Source organism: Neofelis nebulosa, chromosome 2, assembly GCF_028018385.1.
Source record: "Neofelis nebulosa isolate mNeoNeb1 chromosome 2, mNeoNeb1.pri, whole genome shotgun sequence".
NCBI lineage: Eukaryota > Metazoa > Chordata > Mammalia > Carnivora > Felidae > Neofelis > Neofelis nebulosa.
Window position 1 is genome coordinate 178,486,425 of NC_080783.1, and position 19,833 is coordinate 178,506,257.

At 47.8% G+C, this 19,833-nt stretch overlaps 1 long non-coding RNA gene across 2 annotated transcripts; it reads right to left on the reverse strand.

Moving 5' to 3' along the window:
- Nucleotides 1–19,563, reverse strand: LOC131492368 (uncharacterized). 2 transcript variants are annotated; one of them, XR_009252037.1, is made up of 3 exons: nt 10,450–19,563; nt 1,705–4,579; nt 1–1,212 (listed from the first exon to the last, which is right to left on the reverse strand). It is a non-coding gene; the product is annotated as an uncharacterized LOC131492368 (long non-coding RNA). The 2 variants fall into 2 exon arrangements; XR_009252034.1 differs by having other exon boundaries at nt 1–1,447.
- Nucleotides 19,564–19,833: the final 270 nt, after the last annotated feature.

The following is a 19,833-nucleotide window of genomic DNA, read 5'->3' on the forward strand; positions in this document are numbered from 1 at the left end:
AAGGCCCCAGCATCAGAAAACACGGTTGGCTTGTGCGACAAACTGTCAGCAGTTGAGACTGTGGAGTGACGACTGTGGGGAGCAGGGCATAAGGCCTGAGAGGTGGGGAGGCTACGTCCCAGGGGACTCTGGGTGCCCAACTGTGGAGCTGGCACTTCGTCCCAAGAACAGGCCATGGCAGGGAACTGAAAAGATACTGACAAGGTCAGATTTCCTTGTTAAAAAAATGTTGTGGTGACATACGGCCTAAAATTTGCCACTGTAAACTGGTATTACGTACACTCACACTGTCGTGCACCATCACCAACCACCCATACCCAGACCTGTTTGTCCTGTAAAACCGAAACTCAATACATAAACCTCCCCCCAGTGCCTGGCAACCCCCATAGCCATTCTGTCTCTGTGGATCTGACCACTCTAAGCACCACATATAAGTGGGATCATACGCTATTTGTCTTTTTGCGTGTGTGTGTGCCTGGTCATTAGCATCGTGTCCTCGAGGTTCACCCGTGTTGTAGCATGTTGCAGGATGCCTTTTATTTTTAAGGCTGAATAATATTCCGTGGGGTGTATTTACACCACGTGTCATTTATCCATTCATCGGTCGATGGACGCTTGGGTTGATTCCACATTTCAGCTCTTGTGAATCGCGCTGCTAGGAAAGTGGATGTGCGACGTGGATGTTGCTCTCAGTTCTTTCGGGTGTACGCTCCCACGTGCAACGCCTGGGTCGTGTGGTATGTCTATTTCTAATTTTTTGGGGAACCACCGTCCTGTTTTCCATACAGGCTGCACCGCTTTACATTCCCACCAACAGGGCACAAGGCTTCCCATTTCTCCACATCCTTGCCAACGCTTACCTTCTTTTGCTTGGTCTTTGGTTTGGTTTTGGTAGGAGCTATCCTAATGGGTATGGGGGTGGCATTTAAAACAACTAATTCACCGAGGTGAAGTTCGTAAGAACATAAAATTAACCTTTTTTTTAAATTTTTTTTTTTTTTACATTTATTTATTTTTGAGAGACAGAGAGAGACGGTGTGAACAGGGGAGGGGCAGAGAGAGAGAGAGACACAGAATCCGAAGCAGGCTCCAGGCTCTGAGCTGTCAGCCCAGAGCCCATGCGGGGCTCGAACCCATGAACCATGAGATCATGACCTGAGCTGAAGTCGGACGCCCAACCGACTGAGCCACCCAGGCGCCCCTAAAATTAACCTTTTTAAATTTTTTTTTAACTTTTTTTTTTTTTTTTTTTTTTTTGAGACAGAGAGAGACAGAGCATGAACAGGGGAGGGGCAGAGAGAGAGGCAGACACAGAATCTGAAACAGGCTCCAGGCTCTGAGCTGTCAGCACAGAGCCCGACGCGGGGCTCGAACTCACGGACCGCGAGATCGTGACCTGAGCTGAAGTCGGCCGCCCAACCGACTGAGCCACCCAGGCGCCCCTAACCTTTTTATTATTTTTTTTATTTTTAAAAAAAAATTTTTTTTTCAACGTTTTTTATTTATTTTTGGGACAGAGAGAGACAGAGCATGAACGGGGGAGGGGCAGAGAGAGAGGGAGACACAGAATCGGAAACAGGCTCCAGGCTCCGAGCCATCAGCCCAGAGCCTGACGCGGGGCTCGAACTCACGGACCGCGAGATCGTGACCTGGCTGAAGTCGGACGCTTAACCGACTGTGCCACCCAGGCGCCCCGCCCCTAACCTTTTTAAAGTGAACGGTGTGGTGGCACGTAGTACATTCAAAGTGTTGGGCTACCTTCCTCTCTATGTAGTGGCGAAACATTTCTATTACCCCAAGTAAAACCCCTTACGTGTTATGTAAGTAGTTTCTCCCCAGTGTCCCTTCCCCTAGTCCCTGGCAACTGTCAGTTCTCTGCCTTATGGATTCGTCTGTTCTGGACATTTCACACAGATGGAGCCATGCGATACGTGACCTTTTGTGTCTGGCTTGCCTCCCGTAGCTTCGTGTTTGTAAGGTTCACCGGCTCGTCAGTACTGCATTCCTTTCTATAGATGAGTAATACTCTGCTGTGTGGACTTGCCACTCATGGAGTATTCATTTGCCTGCTGACGGACACTGGGCTGGTCAGGCTTACTCTTGACCCCTCGAGCTCTGTCCATACAATGGTTTGGAGGGAACAAAACAGGACGAGGAAGAAGGGCTGGGGCCGTGTCACGGGGGCAAGCCGAGGGCTCTGGCCGTGGGAAAAACAGAGGAGTACATTATTTAGGGAGGCAGATGGTTGTGAGGTGCCGGAGGGAGAAGTGAGGCATGTCGCCCCAGTTGTGTAAGACAAGCCAGGAAGGAGGACAGGTGGGAGAAGACGGTCACGGGTTTGGTTTGGGCCTTGCAAGTTTGAGTTGCTTGTGGACCATCCAGAGGGAACTGTCCTCCATGCAGTAAGAGCTGTAGGCCTGGAGCTTGGGGGGAAGTTCTGGGCAGAGTGGGGCTTGGCAGTCAGCAGTGTGTCGCTGAGATGAACAGAAGAGAGCGGGGAAGAGGGAGATGGGAGGGCTCAGAACAGAGCCTCTTACACCGTGTACTCCCAAAGGCAGGACCTGACCACCTTGCTCCCCACTGATTGCCAGACCCAGCCACAATGACTAGCATATACACACAGCCACTTACAACCCGGTAGGATGAATGAAGGAGTCCACAGAAGCCTGGGACCTCGCAGGAGAAATCAGAAAAACAGGGTGTTGGAAAAACTGAGAGGAACACATTTCAAGGATAAAGTGGCTGGCTGATGCTGCAGCTGTCAGTCTGGGTAAGAAATTTTTTTTTTTTAAGTTTATTTATTTTTGAAAGAAAGGGACAAAGATAGAGTGCGAGCAGGGGAGGGGCAGAGAGAGAGGGAGACACAGAATCCGAAGCGGGCTCCAGGCTCCGAGCTGTCGGCACAGAGCCCGGTGCAGGGCTCGAACTCACGAGCTGTGAGATCATGACCTGAACCAAAGTCAGACGCCTAAACGCCACCCAGACGCCCCGATAGTCTTGATTTATGTGTGGAAATGGAGAGAGCACTGGTGACCCAGGCAAGTGACGTGGTGGAAGTGGAAGCCGGGGGTGGTGCCCAGTGAGCACGAAGTCAGATTTGCAGAGTCGGGCCAAGTCGGGGTAAGCCCGAGAGCCCTTGCGGGAGAGGTGCATGGAGTGGAGACAGTGAACCGAGAGGCCTCATCTGGTCAGTCTAGGCCAGTCAGGGAGCCAGGATCCAACTGAGTGACCTTGGCTGGGTCCCTCCCCTCTCGGGTATTCGAACAGCCGCTCTTGAGGGGTCTGCGGTGACTCAGCTCTCTGCTTCACTAGCTGCCCCCTCAGGTGACCCTCCCCAGCACCAGCCCTCACTTAGTGCTGTGACTAGGCCCTTTGGCTCTGCAGAGGGAAGGGCTCCTTACCTCGGGGAACCTTTCTACGTAGACTCGGGAAGTAGTTAGGTGGGGAAGACATAACTAGAAGTTTCTGGCTGCTATGCCAGAGTTTCCAAGACCAAAATAGTTTCCTTTCCCCAAAGCTGAGCTTTCTCATAAGCCCCAGGCACACCAGATGGGAAGGGAGAAGCATCTACAAAAAGCTGAGAGGGGCGCTCAGTTAGACGTCTGATTTCAGCTACTGATCTCATAGTCTGTGAGTTCGAGCCCCGCGTCGGGCTCTGTGCTGACAGTTCAGAGCCTGGAGCCTGTTTTGGATCCTGTGTCTCCCTCTCTCTCTGCCCCTCCCACTCCCCCATCTCAAAAATAAATAAACATTAAAAAAAAAAAAAAAAAAGGTTGAGAGACCCCAGGAGCACCTAGTGTCACAGGACTTTATCATCTTGCATCCAGACGGCTCAAAAGACCCCTGTCTCCACCTCACTGCTGGCCCAGAGGAGACACCCAGCAGTGGTAGGGGAGCTCTGAGGTAAGAGGAGGGACACCAGGTCTTTGCGTATGGTTTGATCACTTCCTTGCTGAGTGACCTGAGGCCAGGGGCTCCTCTTCTCCAGGACTGTTTCTTGTCTACCATGGATTCACCTGACTGCCAGAGACTAATAGCAGACAGCACAGCACGAAACATGCCCTGGAGAGGCAGTGACCAGAAAGGGGTGTGAGGCTTAAAGATTCCCTGGTTATTTATTGAGGGTCTACTAAGTACGGGGCACTGTGCCAACCACAGATGCAACAGCCTGGGAGGTAGGAACTCAGATTCGAGTCCCAGCTTTGTCTTTAACTCCCTGTGTGGCCTAGCCTCAAACATGAGCATGCAAGGAACAGAATCACCAGGCAGTGGCACGGACTGCAGGCCTTCCCCCCAGAGTTTCTGATTTAGTAGGTCTAGCTTCGGGCCCAAGAATTTGCATTTCTAACTGATGTTGCAGGGAGGAACCATACTTTGAGAATGGCTGGCCTAACCATTTCTCTGAGTCTGACTTTCCTTGGCTCTCAACAGGGAGAATCGCGCCGGCCCGGCTTACCTCCTGCCAAGGGGTGCTCTGGGGTGCGAATCAAAAAGCTGTAGAATTATGGAACTTCTGAGAGAGCTGGTTGGGACCTCAAGATCCACCTGCTTTGAACTCCCCACTGGACAGGAGATAAAACTGAGGATCAGAGATGGCACAGACCAAGCTCACAGTCAATTTGAAGGCAACAGAGCTGGAGTTAGAACCCACAGAGCCTCCCGCCTTCTCCCAGGTTCCCCCAGCCCAAAGGAGGTGCTTTTACTATCTTTCTAGTAAGGTGAAGTGACACCACATGGTATTTGCAGCAGATGCTCTGAATGTCCTGCCTGTGTCTCTTGGTGTCCACCATTTCTGTGCATCTCAACCCAACAGCTTCCAAGTGCCAGCCCCTGCACTCTCCCTGAGGACCTTTTCTGGCCTCAAAGCCCACTTGGCCCGGCCTGCATTTGTGCAGGAACGCTGCCAGAGACCTAACATCTACTTCCTCTGAGCAAATCCCAGCCAATGACAGGTGGATACATACTCCAGCTTCCTTGCCCCTTGATTGGGACAACACTGAGGCACATTCTTCACCATTATCCAGAATCCCTTAGTGGAACTGAGCCCGGGCTGGTTCCAGCAGAATCTTGCTTGATACTATATTCTTTGTTTCTTTCCCTTCCCTTTCTCACTTTCTAGCACAACCTCTACAGGGGTTTCCTCGGATTATCTTTCAAATCAACTGTTTCAAATCCTTGTTTTAGGGTCTGTTCCTGGGGGATTCTGGCCTCAGACATCATCATTATCATCATCATCATCATCATAGTAACTGCTATTTATTGAACACCTACTATATACCAGGTATCATGTACATATGACCTCATGTGATCCTCATGACAATACTCTTATGCCTCTATGTAATGGTTGAAATGATTCAGTTCAGAGGCCTGACCAAGGGCTGTCAGATGGTAAGCCTTTAGCAGGGCTGGGTGTTGAGGGACCTTGGTTCCCTCCCTGCGTGGTCACACCCAGAGAAAAGGCAACCTGGGGCATTTTTAGGCCCTGACACTGTCCCCACAACAGGCACTATTCACAATGGCAGCAGTGGGACTCCTTCTAAGGACCTCAACTAGTTGAGGATATTGATAAAGGAGACAGCTGGAGAGGAAGAACAGGCCAATATTTTATGATAACTGCAATCGACAGACTGGTCTGTGGCTACTCTTGGAGAGTCCCAGGAATAACTGGGGGACTCTTTGGGGATAATTTCTTCCTTACGTAGAACGGGGCTCAGGGCCATTGTCTTTGGACAAAAATAAACCTCCATTTTGTAATCACAGATTGGTGAAGCCGGGCAATGTTTAGGCTGCACTGAATACACTCCTAATGTGTTTGTGCAGACCGAATAGGGTCTTTGTTTATGGAAGTGCAATGTTTTGCTTTAGGCTTCAGTTTCAAAGAGCGTGTTTCCATAGCAATTATTTTTGTTGTATAAAGAGAAAGCTATTGGGGTAATAAAATCATACACTCACATACAGTACAATAAACTCCCGGGATGGTACTCAGGGGCCTGCATTAGACTTCACACTGGGCCCATTCTCCCTGGTGGGAGCTTTGAAAGTATCTCCCCATTTCTGGCCTCAGTTTCCTCATGTGTCACAAGCGAGGCAGCTGCACGGGCCCTACGCTCTCCGAGGCCCCAGGTGACAGGGTCCATGGTTCTCCCTCAGGGCCGCCTGGCAAATCTAGGCAGCTTTGCTGCTCCAGTCCAGCCTGGAAGCAGATCTGTAATTGAGCCTGCAGGGTCCCTGTGACAGGCACAGCCTGTAAATCTCCGCTGGGGAAGCAGCCCAGGGAGATAAATTGTACCGCAGCGGACTCTCCTTGCATTCTAGGAGCCGCCTGTTTCTGGGGTTAACGTGGAAAGAAGGGAGGGCCGATAAAGCCCTTCCCCATGATCAGACACTCAACAGGGTGGGGGGAACGAGGACCCAGGCCACCGCTGGCAGGGAAGGAGTGGTTGCAGCGTGGTGTTTGCTCCTTGGAGCCCACGAACACGGGCACTGGAGGATTTAAGCAAAACAGTGACTTGGTCCGAATGAATGCATTGTCATAGGGTGTATACATGCCTCTCTCCTCCCTCAGCTTCTGAGCCCAGACACTGTGTCTGAGTCAGCTCGGTGTGCCAGCGCAAGGACTGGGACAGGGCAGGCATCCCTGAATACAAGTAATGGAAAATAATCACGATAGCTAATGCTAATGAGCTAACGCTCAGTCTGTGCCACACCCTGAGCTTATTGTTCTGCATGTATTATTTACTCCTTGCAATCCTAGAAGGCACAGCTCCGTGACACAGAGATGCTAAGTAACTTGCCCACGAGCCCTCAGCTAGTAAGTGGCTGGACCAGGATCTAAACCCAGGTAGCTTGGGTCCAGAGCCTGGGCCCCGAAACACTCTGCAAAATGATCAATACAGTAGTGACAACGACAATGGAAATTCACTGTGTCAGGTGTCTGTCATGGGGACTGTGGGAGGAATTGATGAAGGATAGGCAGAAGTCCACCGGCTGGCCTGGCAGAGGGAAGTAAAGGACAAGGGCTGAGAGGTCACCGCTTGTCTGAGGAATGAAGAGATACTTGAAAAGACCAGAGTGTAGAGGGGCAAAGTGACAGATGAATCTGGGGAGGAAGGCGGGGCTAGATCTTGCCGAGCCTGCGGTGCTGGGGGCCAGGGAGCACAGGTCTGTGGCACGGGCGAGGGCAGGGCAGTGACAGGCCAGGTGTGAGGACCGCACCACCTCTCACCGGCTCTGTGACCTTGGGCAAGGCACTTCTCCTCTTGGAACCTCAGTCTTCTCATCAGTAAACTGGGGTTGCTAATCCTGCTGCCTCTCAGGGCTTGGGCAAAGATTAATAAGGCAACAGATGAAAAGGATTTTATAGACTGTAAAAGATTTCACAAATGCAGGCTTGGGGGTGGGATGGAAAGAAGTGAAGTGATAGTCATTGTGAATTTAGCCAGCTGTCTTTACATAGAGACTACCAGATTCACTCCAACTTTTATGGTTATTAAAAATAATGACATTTCCATGTGGCACTGTTACTCGCCCTTTGGCCTTTACCTCACTTGAGCATCTCCAAACCTTTTACGTGAGATGTAATCATTCCCGCCTTATGAGTGAGGACACTGAGGCACAGAGAGGTGCTTGGCCCACCCCAGTCATGCAGGCCAGAGGGGCAGCTGAGACATGGTCTAGGTTTATGGCTGAGCAGTTGTGTTTTTTTCTATTTGGTCTCACAAAACTTGATTCATATTGAACGGCTTGTCTGAGCCGATGCCTCCAAAGGGTAAACCAAGGGCACAAAGGTACAGGAAGGCAAGTACAGCAAGACAGTCATCTAGGGGTATTTAGGATTGGAATGCTTGAGGTCTTGACTATTGGTCAATAACCTCAGAGGTTTGAGACAGGTCATAATCTGTCATTTTACTGAGGCCCAAACTTGAATTATTTTTTTAAATTAAAAAATATTTTATTATTTTTGAGAGAGAGAGAGAGAGAGAGAGAGAGAGTGAGTAGGGGAGAGGCAGAGAGAGAGGGACACACAAATCTGAAGCAGGCTCCAGGCTCCGAGCTGTCAGCACAGAGCCCGACTCAGGGCTCGAATTCACAAACCACGAGACCATGACCTGAGCCAAAGTCGGACGCTTAACTGACTGAGCCACCCAGGCCCCCCCTGCAGATTTGAATTCTCGAAGACCGGTATGTGGAGGAAAAGCCTGCCTGGCCTACACTTCTTAGCTCAACTTACTGGTTTTTTCCTCCCCAGAAGAGGCAGGGTGATCCGGGGAGAGAATGCACGTGGGGTTAGAGGCAGTCCATCCGGGGAGAAATCCCAGTTCTGCCACCCAAAGCTGTGTAACCTTGAGGAAGCAGCCTCCTATCTCTGAACCTTGGTGTCCTGATTTGTAATACAAGTATATTCATATCTACCTCAAAGGGCTGTTGAGGACTAGTGAGATCACAGTCATTCACGGACCCTGCAGGATACCCAAGGAACAGGTCACAGTGGGCTCTGGGAGGGGAAATGGGAGACAGGAGTCTTCACATAATACTCCATAAATGTTAGCTTTTATTGTTATTATATATATTGTTATAAATCAGTTTTTAAGAATCTGTTTATTTGTGGAAAATAACCCCCCCCCACCTCCCAACCCCCCCCACCCCCCCCACCCCCCCCCCGCCAAAGCTAAATGCTCCTTCATGGAGCTAAAGAGGAAGAGGCTAAAGCAAGTGATGCTTCTGAGTCAGAATGTAGACATTTCATGGGGCAGACACCTGCCTTTGACTGGGCTCCTTGCTGAGTCAGGTGAGGCTGATGCCTGGGCACCTGGAAGAGCAGGGCAGCTTTGCTGAGAGAAAGGCTCGTCCGCCCACGAAGGGCCTCAAATGCCTGTCAGTCAGTCAGTCCACAGCCCCGGGCTTGGCACCTGTCCTTGTTACTTGCTGGCTGAGTAACTGTGGGCAAGTCACTGAACCTCTCTGAGCCATCAGATTTTCATTCAACAAATGAGGACAGAGTTACTCTTCTGCCTTGTAAGGCTGCTGTGAGGCTCCGACAGAGTCAGGTGGCAGCTACCTTCATCACATCTTCATTATTATAAGGCCTTTGGGCTTCCTTGGGGACAACGCAGACCAGAACAAGGCTTTTCACCGCTGTGGTGAGGTTGGATTCTAGGGGTTAGAGAGGTCACTTCAGAGGCCGGTGTGGGGCAGGGACTGAGAAGGATTGTGTGTGCGACCCTCCGCACTCCCACCCCATCTGACCTCTCTGGACAACACCTTTAGCCGGGAATCGAACGACCCCAACAAAGGGCTGATTCTGGATTGCGGTAGGGAAACAAAATCTGAATGTAACTAACAGAGCTTTACCTTATCCACTTGCCAGGGATGGTATTTATGCTAATCCTATTCCAAGCGAAAGCAACTCAGACTAATAACAGCCGCGCCTCGGTTCTGGGTTCCCCACCATCTGTCCGTCCGCCCGCTCTGGGTTAGGTTTTCCCATGGAGCGCAAACAGGGCCGCTCAGTGGTGTGGGCGCTCATGGGCCAGCTTGAAGGTGTGCAGGGGGAGACACTCATTCAGGACGTATGTATGGAGCCCTGCCAGGCACTGGAGACCCAGAGGAGGGACAGACAAAGTCACCGCACCCATGAAGCATGTGCTCTGGTGGGACAGGCATAGGAATAAATGAGTAAAGAAGTGGAGATGGGGTTAAACCCTAAGAAGAAAAAAAGCATCGATGTGTCAGAAAATGACTTGGGGGTAAGGGCCTAATTAGAGAGGTGGCCAGGGAAGTACCTGTCTGAGGAGTTGAGATCTGCACGACAAGGAGTCACCACTGGAAGGTCAGAGTGCACGAGGCAGAGGGAGCAGTGGAGCAGACACCCCAACAAAGGGCCACGGTTTATGAGTGTGAGGGACAGAAGGCCGGAGTGGCTGCAGCCAGGGGTAGGAGACAAGATGGAGACAGTGCCAGAGGTCAGGCCACCGGGGACCTTGTAGGTCACCGTAAGGGCTTTGTGTGATGGGAGCCACTGGAGGGCTTTGCACGGAGTGACCTGACCTGCAGTCTGTTTTAGATGTTCACTCTGGCTGCTGGACGGAGAACCGATTACCGGAGGGCCAAGAGGGCCCCCAAGGAGACAAGGTCAGAGGCTCTGGCACTAGGGGTGGGGAAAAGAATAGGATTGAGGTTACGTTTTGGAGGTAACAGTGAAAAAAAGATACGGAGGGTAGAGTACCTAGCACATTCTCTAACATGCAGCAGAAGCTCACTATTGTGATGGCTGGAGCTTAGATTAGTTGATACTCTGCCACACAGCCTTTCCAAAATAATACCTTTGAAAAATCCTGGTATTTGATCAGCTCAAGTACTGGCCCAGAGGCCCCCACGACAATGCTAGCCACGTTTCCCCTTGTGGGCTGTCCTCAAATCATGTCCCCAGTGGCCACGTGGGCTGCTTACCTCTGAAATGAACCTCCCATGGGCCATGCATTTTCTGGCTCTGAAGCAATCCAACCCTTAGTGCTTCCTCAGGGAGCTCTGCTCTCTGCATCAGGCAGGAGAGGATGAGACTCTTGCATGTATAGAGAAACTGCAGAACCATGAGAGACTCATGAAAATCATGAGGGAGGGCTTGGCCCCTATCCTGCACGGTGAGAACCTAAACAGGACTCAGGCACCGGGTCTCACCCGGGCTTCTAATTCCCTCATTTCAGTGTGTGTGTGTGTGTTGAGTTCCTGCTCTGTATGAGACTCTGCTGGGGACACAGAAATGAATGAGACACAGTCCCTGTCCCAAAGCTCACCGTCAGGGTGGAGGAGGAAACGAACAAGTGCCTCGTGATGTGCCACAGGAGCTCAATATTTGTTGATTAACAGTTACCTGAGTAGTAGGTCCCTGATCCAGGACCTCTGCTTTTACTTAGGTAATTTCCTCATCTCAAAATATCAAAAATTCCCCAAGTAGAAATTTCCAGCCCAGAATTCAGGCCTTCACAGACTGTCCCCCACCTCAGTCTCCACTCTCACTTCAGGCCATTTGTCCTCTGTCTGCACTTTGGCTCTAGCCATATCATGCATATTATGGTTCCCTGTTCTTTGACATTTCTCTGGCTTGCATGTACCTTTCCTTGTGCTGGAGCACCACTTCTCCCATTCCCTGCCTGGTAAACTCCTATATAACTGTCCCTGGCCGGCTCCCAAATTAGCATCTTTGCAAAGCCTTTTTCATTCTCTCCAGACCAACCCCCTCCACAGGCACACCTAGGCCCTCCCTCCATAATGCTCCCACAGTCCCCAACCCATTCCTCTAGATGACAGATTGCTATGGATTGATGACCTGGTTCCATTGGAAGATGGGCTAGGACACAAAGCCCCTATCCGGCTCATCTCATCTCAGGGCCTGCCACAGAGGAGGGAGATATTCAGTAAGCGTTTTCGTTCATGGGGGTGATAAGGACATCAGTGTGGTCATAGCAGAGATAGATGAGAGGCACAAGAATGAAGCCAGAGGTCAGGAGACATCTGTAGGACAGGGCTCCCAGTGCCAGGCCTCAGGGTAGACTTCAGCCACTGGAGAAAAAGCTGAGGGAGAATAGGAAAGCCAGATCCCACTCAGAGGTGAATGAGTAGGGCAGGAGAACTATTTGGGGTTGTGATAGGGGATGTAAATATTGATTATGTTTACGTCATGTTCTCAAGGGCTATTAGCTCTGGGCTCATCTTCCAACATAAATAAGAGAAGATAACACTCGCCATTAAGGACTTAATGTCTATTAGTAGGCAACAAAATACCTGTAATACAAACATCATCCCCTTCTTCACCTCGAGACCATTTCATGACACATTCTCTTATTCAGATGGGGGTACTGAGAGCTGCAGAGTTGAAATAGCGTGTCTAAAGCTGCTAGTTGAATAGTAATGAGCCAATGATTATCCTCCTCAAAGGCAGTCTTGAAGAGCTGTGGAGGTAAAAGTCTTGCCAATCACAGAATTTGTGTCTCACACAGCATGGTTGCTTGTGTTTTCTACATTAAAAACATCACAATACGTGAATTTATATTCATTGTGAAAAACAATCCAATTGGATTACAGCTGAAAGTATGAAACAAATATGTGAGTCCATACTGATAGCTAGCTAGCTAGCCAGACAGACAGGGGAGAATGGACAGATCTTCCTTAGGGCAGAATTCCAAATAATACAAGTAGATACTCCACCCAGGAGAAAGGAGTTTAATCACCACCGCCTTTGAGGAAGGTCTGGACTTAGTGACTTGCCTTCAAAGAACAGAGTAGGGAAAGGGAAAAGTCATAACATTTACAGTGGAGAGACAGGGCAGACACTACCTTAACCAAGCAACAAAGGTGAACATTCCCAGGGATAAGGTATATGGATGTCCTATACCCCTGGATGTGCTGTGACAAAGACAGCTCACCTCTGTGGTATTCTTGCCCAAAACCCATCACCCCAGTTCAGTCAGGAGGCCTTCTTCAGACAAACCCAAACTTAGAAACATTCTACAAAATGCCTGGCCAGCACTGCTTAAAATGGTCATAGTCATAGGAAACAAGGAAAGACTGAGAAACTGGTCAGAGAGCAGAGAAGACTGGAGAGGCATAATGACAAAATGCAGTTCAATCCCAGCATGAATCCGGAACAGAAAAAGGACACTAGTGGAAACACTGGCGAAGGCCGAATGAAGTCTGGAGTTTAGTTCATAGTCGTGTGCCAATTGTGGATTTTTAATTTTGGCAAATGCGCCACGCTGATGTACAATGTTAACGACAGGGGAAACTGGGTGAGGGGCAAATGGGAGCTCCCTGTATCATCTTTGCAACTTTTTTTTGAGTCTAAAATTATCCACAAATAAAAAGTTTATTGTAAAAAATCAGGTAAGGAGAGAGTGAGTCCCTCCATCGCTCCACCCAAAGCCTCATTCTAAATTGGGTACACATGTGTATACATCTTCTTCTTCAATATGTTCGTGGAGTGTTTCCCCTTCACCGAAGTGGTTCATACCAAAGTGGTACCTTCCCTTTTTCACTAAACCATATATGTATCAGTGGCGTCTCCGCAGCAGTAACAGATTTTCAGTACAGATCTACGCTGTCCAATACAGTAGCACTAGCCACACATAGCTACTGAACACTTGAAAATGTGGTTGGCCCAAATTGAGATGGGCTGTTAAATGTAAAATACACATCAGACTGCAAAAACTCAGTACAAAAAAGAACGTAAAATATCTCATAAATAATTTTTATGTTAATTACATGTTAAAGTGATAATATCTTCAGTGTAGAGAGCTCAAATATATGTCTCCTTTTTAAAAATGTTTATTTATTCTCGAGACAGAGAGAAAGAGAGAGAGACACACACAGAATGCAAGGAGGGGAGGGGCGGAGAGAGAAGGAGATACAGAATCCAAAGCAGGCTCTAGGCTCTGAGCTGTCAGCACAGAGCCCAACATGGAGCTCGAACTCAAAAAACCACGAGATCATGACCTGAGCCGAAGTCAGACATTCAACTGACTGAGCCACAAAGGTGCCCCTCAAATATATTCTTAATTTCATCTGTTTCTCTCTACAGCTTTCATTGTGGCTCCTGGAAAATTCAAAATTACGTATGTGGCTGGCTCATGTTATATTTCTATTGGACACTGCTGCTTTATAGATCTAAACTCATTCTTTTTATATGCTGCATACTATTCCAAAATCTATAAATACCACAATTTATGTAACCTTTCTTTTTTTAGTGTAAGATTACTTCTAAAATTTTACTACAGACCATGCTGCAATTAAATTTTTGTAACGCCTACTTGGTACACTTGTAAAAATATTTCTTTAGAGTAGGGGTTGGCGAACTAAGGCCGTGGACCGAATGCCACCTACCACATGCCTTTGGAAAGTTTTTTGGAATACAGCCACACTCATTCATTTATGTATTACTTATGGCTGCTTTTGTACTATAACACCAGAGGTGAGTAGTTGTGAGAGATCATATGGTCTGCAAACCAGACCTTTTCTGTCCCTTTTTAGAAAATTCTGCCAACACCCGATTTAAGAGGTGTTACCAGCAATTAGAAGAGCTATGTTGCAGGTCCGTTCCCTGGAAGGTAGACCGTGAGATGGAGATTAGCGTACAGGAAGTTTGTTAGGGACTGTGTGACTTTATGATCTGGTGGATTTGATAGAACCCAGCTTATGATGAACAGCTTTGGCTGCATGGTCAAATACCATGGATTCTGCTAGATCATATGGTTCACAAGTAGCATGGCTACTTGTATTTGTTTAATGCTTCTTCTGTGGTATACATTCTCTGGTGGGTGTTAACATGGAATACAATGAACTTCACACTTGATGTCCACTCTCGTAGGTCCATCCACGTGCCTCTACCCCAGACCTCTTTGTCCCTGATTTTTCAGTCTTATCCTTCCAGACCTCTGACCAACCAGCCAAGCCATTCACCACTGCCCACTAGATCCATGTGTCTTCTAACGATGGGCCCTCTGTCTCTCCACAAAAGGTGGATGACTGGGTGTACTATTCAGAGCTTGTCCACTGGAAGAATTTCCTCCTCTACTGTCTTTCAAGGACACTGCAGTGGGGCCTGCAGTATAGCAACAGTCTATTTTTGGCTTACTCACACATACTGAGCTGACCCACCCATGAACAAAGCTTGGCTTTTTTTCTCCTCCTGCTGGATATAAGGAGCTCCTCAGGCAGCCATAGGTGACCTCAGGGAGAGGCACTGGTGCAAAGATGGTGGATGACATAAATGTCTGGGCCACCTGCTCATGCAGCTGTCTTGTGCCCTTTGGCCCTGTTGTGCCAAATCCCAGTTGTACCATGTCCATCCTGATGAATTGGGCCTTGTGTGACCCTATGATTTGGTGGATCTGACAGAATCTACCTTACGATGAACAGCTTTAGTTCCATGGTCAACTTGATGTTCTGCAGTCAGATGATCTGTTTTGTTTCCACCAGAACGCTCAGCAAATCAGAAGCTATTTTTTGAAAAGTGTGTTATTCCTGGCTACAGATGGCATGGCCCTGCTCCAGAACCCCAAGGGTCTATATTGTCTCCTACTCAGCCTTGTCGTGAGCTCCATACGTATCTTTTCCCACTACATATACCTCAAATACCATGGTTTCTGCCAGATCATATGGCTACTTGTATAGTCTGGTTCTGCTGCTGAGCCCTTTCCCATTCTGGGCCAGCATCAAAACTGGCAGCCTTCTGTGTCATCTGATATGGGGTGGAGCAGTATTCCCAGGTGGGAAATGCGCTGCCTCCAAAACCCAAGGGGGCCCACCTGACATTGAGCTTCCTTCTTCATGCGGGGTGGAGGTGGGAGGTGCAATCACCATTATCTTTCACTTTGGAAGATATGTCCCTGGCATATCCCAGACTACTGGTCCCTAAAAATTTCACTGAGATGTCTATCAGGCCTCTGAATCTTCATAGCGTGTTCTTCCACTCTCTGCAATGCATGTGTCTCATCAAGGCTTCCAGTACACTTGCTCATTGCTCATCTGGTCCAAGTTGATGTTCTGCAAGGTATCTAGGCAGTATAGGTCTTCTCAGACTAGGTCGTGAGGAAGCTTAATAGCCCTGGGGCAAGATGGTAATCGTGTACTTTTGTCTGTTCCAAGGGAATATGAACTCTGATCTTTGCTTCTGATGGGGAAGGAGATGAAACACACTCACCAGGTCCACAGCTTTATACCGTGGACCTGAGAACATGCGAATGTGCGCTAGGACAGACGCCACATCTGGCACAGCACCGCAAGCAGAACCAGCACTTGGTTGATTTTGCCGTAATCCACGGTCATCCTCCAGGAACCACTTGATTTGTGCAGGGGCCAGATCAGTGAATGGAATGAAGACGATGAGAATCACTGCCCCTGCATCCTTTACGTCCTCAAGGATGGCATTGATCTTTGCCATTCCCCTTTTATTAGTAAGGTTGAGCATCTTCTAATATGTTTATTGGCTTATTTCCTTTCCTTTGAATTCCCAGAATTCACAATCATTTGTCTTTTTTTAATGGTTTATCTGTTTCTTTCATTAGACTGTGGGGCCAGAGACTATGTCTCATTTATCCCTGTGCCCCCCGGACCTGGCTCGTAAGAGCTCAATACATACACACTGAGTGAGTGATCTTAACAAGATGAACAAGTAGCATTTGACTGGACATCCTGGTATTCTTGGGATCTTGAGACTAAGCTCCTTTGCTTTTGGGTAAGCCTATCCCTGACAGCAATTTTATTATTTGGGTTGACTTAAAAGAAAATACAATGTTATCCAATCAAACCATCTCTCTTTTGAAACAAAGGCAGTGTCACTGACCTAATCAAAGCTCCCAAAGCCTTGTTTTCTGTATGGACTCCCTTTGATAGCAGTAATGGGCAGTAACAAGCCGAGCCCCTGCCCCATTTGCCTGTGATAAACGCATCCAAAACACATTACAAATCTCAGAGTGAGGCTCTGAGGCCTGAGGCTGCAGCAAAAGAAAACCAAGGTTGACATGCACAAGTTTAAGAACCTGATATTCTATAAATGAAAAAAGGCCAGCTGCCTGTTCCTTCACCACTGAACAAAGTAAATGCATTATCTCAGCCTCCTGCCATTTTTCAAACCTGGGACTCTCTAATGATATCTGTTTGGTCAACTCTAAACTTCATTTGTCAAAAAAAAAAAAAAAATCTCTCATTTACTGAATCTCAAGCGTGTCTTTCCTTTGTCTTAAGCTTTTGGGTTAACAATTTTTTTTTTTTCTTAAATACATTTTTACGTAGGAACATTTTGATCTTTGTAGAACACACACCTTACTAGGTCCCTCACTTCCTCAAACACATCTCATGGCCTCCCATTATTTGAAGGTCAAAGTCCAACTCCTGCATAATGTCTCCACGGCCCTGGCCACTTTTTTTTTTTTTGGCCCCATTTCTGCCCACCATTCCAAGAGCCTTATGCTTCCAACACACATTTGCCTCTAGTGAAACAAGCCTTTACACCTGTGCCTCTGAGCACACGCTGTTCCCTCTGCTAAGAACTCCTACCTCTACTTCAAGATTTGGTTCAAACATCAATGCTCTGTGAAGACTTTCTTTCCTCAGAATGGTGTGAATCATTCCTTTTCCCACCTTCTCAACATTTTAACTAAATATCTACAGTAAATACCTATTATCTTATACTATAATTATTTACCTATGTAAATATATGTATAATTATTGTGTGTGTATATATATACATGTATAGATATATGTATAATTATTTACCTATGTGTCTGTGTCGCCACCAGACTAAGAGCTCCCCAAAGGTAGAAATTATATCTCATTTATTGCGGTTTCCCCAGTGCCAGTCCAGTCATGGGCACACAGTAGATGGGCAACATCTGTTCATTGAGCAAATGAATGAAAAGACCCAGTCCCTACCCAAGGGCCCAGGACCTCCGATTCAACCACCAAAAAAGGACCAATAAACTAGTGGAGCAGACTCTAATGGTACTTAATTTCCTAATTTCCTACAGCAAGTAAACACAGAAGACATATTCATGCGTAGACTTACAGGTAACTCAGAGTCCTAGGGACCTCTCTCACCCCTTTTCAGGAGCTGTCCCTTTCACTTGTAACAGGCTGGAGCTCAGAGGTGCTTCTCTGTGGGTGGACAAGCGTACGTGGGTGTCTGTGAGCCTCCTTCCCTTTGGCAAGCACTCAGAATAGCTCCATTACCATGCATGGAAATTCTGCACATGCATCAAGGAGAAAACAGCCACAAATAACACAGCCTGCCTTCCAAATCTCCAAAGCACATCTCTGCAATCATTTCACTTTCTAACTATCACCACTGAAGCCTTTCAGCTAGACAGCAATTTGTTTTCAACTTACTCTGGGTTCCTAAGTTAGCGGAACTCTTTAGATGTTTATAAATGAAGCTTCCTCCTCCTGCCCAGCTCTCCCTGCTCTAGCTTCTCTTCCACACAGCCCGGTAATGAGAAACTAACTAGTTCCTGCTTGCAATCAGTCCAAACCTCTTCATTTTGTGCTCAAGACCCTTCAGATTTGTCCTGGTCCTTGCCCTCCCATCCGGCCTCATCCCCAGGTACTCTCCTGCATGTGTTCTCTACTCCAGCTATACCAATCACCCCCTAGGGATCACAGTTCCAGGGCTTTCCATACTCTGCTTTCTCTGCCAGGCATACACCTCAACCACCCAATTACCTACTTCTGCCCTTTCAGACCGCACACAGGTTGTCACCTCCCCCAGGAAGCATTCCCTGATTGGATTAGATGACTTTCCTGTATGCCTACAACTGGCCATTCAATTATTCAATAAACAATTATGGAGACAAAGTTTGTGCCAGCCTCTGTTCTAGGTGCTGGAGGTATAGTAGGAACAAAAACAAAGACTCTTGCTATCAAGAAGCTTAAATTCTTGGGGCGTCTAGGTGGCTCAGTCAGTTGAGCACCTGACTTTGGCTCAGGTCATCTCACGGTTTGTGGGTTCAAGTCCCACATCGGGCTGTGTCGGCACAGAGCCCGCTTAAGATCCTCTGACTCCCCCTCTCTCTTCCCCTCCCCTGCTCATGCTCTCTGTCTCAAATATAAATAAACATTAAAAAAATTAAAAAAAAAAAAAAAAAGCTTAAATTCTTATAGGAGGTGAGGTGATAGGCAATAAAGAAATAATAAACTGTATCAAGGAAGGGGATGAATACTCTGAACAAAAATAAAGCAAGGTAGAGTATTAAAAAATGTTTGGGAGAGAGTGCTGTTTTGTTTAGGGGAGTCAGTGAAGGTCTTTCTGATAAGGCAAACAGAGACCCAAATCAAGTGAAAATAGGAACATGCAAGTATCTATAAAAAGAGCATTGTAATCAGCATAAGAGTTTAAGTGCAAAGGCCCTGAGGTAGGAACATGTCTGGTGTGTGTGTTCAGAACAGCAGGGGAGCCAGTAGGACCACACAGGTGTAAGAAAGGGAGAGAATGTTACGAAGTGAGGTCAAAGAGGCGGCCAGGATCCACATCACGTTGGGCCTGGGAGGACATTGGAAGGGCTTGGAATTTTGCTCTGAGAGGGAAGCCACTAGGTTTTGAGCAGAGTAAATACATGATTTGTTTTACATTTTTAAAGGTTCACTCTACCTACCCTAGCGGATAATAGATTCTAAGGGAAACAAAGGTGGAGGTAGACAGGGCATAGGCACCTGGATATCCATTAATTCCACAAGTACGTATTGGGTATTTCTATGGGACAAGCACTGTTCTAAGGATTGAAGATACCCAGAGGAGTAAGACAGGACTTCTGACTTCTGGCAGGACTTCTGAAGGAGGTTCCAATCGAGTGGGGATACAATCAGAAGCATAACCAGAGAACATATGAGTATGTATATAGAACAGGGTATTACAGAAGGGGCAGGGGAGGGAATTAGATAGAGAGTAGCATTCCAGAGAGAGAAAACGCTCACGTGTGAAAATGCTCCAAGGGGGAGTGACACAGTGGGATTTTCAGTTTTGATATGTCACTTTGTTTCTAGCACAGAGAGGCCAATTTGAAGAGGTTAAGACTGGAGGCAGAGTCTCCCCCCCCCCCCCCCCCCCCCGTTCATGCTCTGTCTCTCTCTGTCCCAAAAATAAATAAAAAATGTTGAAAAAAAAAAATTAAAAAAGACTGGAGGCAGAGGGATCAGTTGGCGGGGCATGTGATCACCTGGGAAAGAGGATAAAGTCCTGAAGTTGTGCTAAATATGGAGGAGAGACAAGAGACTGTAAACCTAGGTGAGAAGTAAAACCATCAGGATTTGGTTGGGTGGGTGGGGGGTGGAGGGGGTGAGGGGATGCAG